Source organism: Acinonyx jubatus, chromosome D3 (assembly GCF_027475565.1).
Source record: "Acinonyx jubatus isolate Ajub_Pintada_27869175 chromosome D3, VMU_Ajub_asm_v1.0, whole genome shotgun sequence".
Lineage (NCBI taxonomy): Eukaryota > Metazoa > Chordata > Mammalia > Carnivora > Felidae > Acinonyx > Acinonyx jubatus.
The window spans coordinates 69578515-69580427 of NC_069392.1; the positions used below are offsets into that span (position 1 = coordinate 69578515).

At 35.4% G+C, this 1913-nt stretch overlaps 1 pseudogene; it reads right to left on the bottom strand.

The window, feature by feature from the left end:
* Positions 1-456: 456 nt before the first annotated feature.
* LOC106981226 (14-3-3 protein zeta/delta-like) lies at positions 457-1643 on the bottom strand (annotated as a pseudogene).
* Positions 1644-1913: the final 270 nt, after the last annotated feature.

Consider the following 1913-nt stretch of genomic DNA (forward strand, 5'->3'; position numbering starts at 1 on the left):
CTGCATAAAGGGATTCTAATCTATTTTTGACTCCAACTAGTATTCTTATTATCGTGGTTCTAAATTCTGGTTCAGACATCTTGCTTGTATCTGTGTTGGTTAAATCCCTGGATGTCGTTTCTTCATGCTCTTTCTTTTGGGGTGAATTCCTTCATTTTGTCATTTTTAAGGGAGAAAAGGAATTAATGAGGTAGAAAAATTAAAATTAAAAAATATTAAAATTAAAAAATTAAACACACACAAATTGAATAAATGGTGCTAGATCCTAGGCGTGTTTTGGTCTGGGTGTTGAAAATGGTTTGACAGATCAGAGAAAAAAATGGGAAGAAAAGGAAATCGTTTGAGAATTTGAAAAAAATGAATACACTGAAGTAGACTAAAATGAGATGATGGGAGTAAAATAGAATTTGAAAAAATTTACACAAAAGTAGAGTATAGTAGAAAAAAATAAAAAAAAATATTTTTTTCTGGGACCAATTATCCCTTTTATTCCCCACCAGGACAAACCAATATGTAGGCAGTTTTCTTTGCTTAGGCATGGAAGCAGTTATAACACTGGCCCTTGTGAATCCACAATGTACCAAAAGTACTATGCCAAATGTTTATACTAGTATAAAAATTCCACATCCCCATATTGGCCACCTCAAGATGAAAACAGATAACTCCCTAAATGTTAACTTGCTCTACTCCCCTAATATTAAACATAAAAACCCCATGGGAAATATAGAAATTCAAATAGAAGTAACATAAACCTGTCATAAATCGTAAACAAAAAACTATTTGTGGGACAGCATGGATGACAAATGGTCTGCTGTGTAAATTTTAGAATGAGGCAGACAAAAGTTGGAAGGCCGGTTAATTTTCCCCTCCTTCTGCTTCAGCTTCATCTCCTTGGGTATCCGATGTCCACAATGTCAAGTTGTCTCTCAGTAATTGCATTATTAGCGTGCTGTCTTTGTAGGACTCTTCACTTAATGTATCGAGTTCAGCAATGGCTTCATCAAAAGCTGTCTTTGCAAGAGAACAGGCTTTCTCCGGGGAGTTCAGAATCTCATAATAGAACACAGAGAAGTTAAGGGCCAGACCAAACTGATAGGGTGTGTCGGTTGCATTTCCTTTTTGCTGATCTCAAAAGCTTCTTGGTATGCTTGTTGTGACTGATCCACAATCCCTTTCTTGTCATCACCAGCAGCAACCTCAGCCAAGTAACAATAGTAGTTTCCTATCATTTTCAAATAGAAGACTTTGCTTTCTGCTTGTGAAGCATTGGGGATCAAAAACTTTTCCAAAGGAGACAGTACATCATTGCAGATCTTTCTGAGCTCCGTCTCAATTTTCTCTCTGTATTCTTGAGCCATCTGCTGTTTTTTCTCATCACCTTCCGTCTTTTGCTCAATACTTAAGATGACCTTCCAGGATGACCTGCGGGCTCCTACAACATTTTTATAAGCAACTGAGAGAAGATTCCTCTCATTGGATAATTCAGCTCCTTGCTCAATTACAGACTTCATGCAGGATGCCATGTCATCATATCGCTCAGCCTGCTTGGCCAGCTTGGCCGTCTGCACCAGCTCATTTTTATCCATGACTGGATGTTCTGTGTCTGGAGTGGGTGGTGGCGGGCGGATGGACGGGGGCTCAGCAGTCTCAAGAAAAATATTTTTAATAGAAATTGAAAGTAAAAATGAAATTTTTCTGTTTCTGCATTCAAGAAAAAGAAAAGAAATGAAAAAGAAAAAATAAAAGGAAAAAAATCATTTGAAAATTTGAAAAAGGAAATACATTGAAGTAGACTAAAATAAAATGATGGAAGTAAAATAGAATTTGAAAAAATTTACACAAAAGTAAAAAATATGTAAAAAATTAAAGAAAAATATTTTTAATAAAAATTGAAAATAAAAATGAATTTTTTC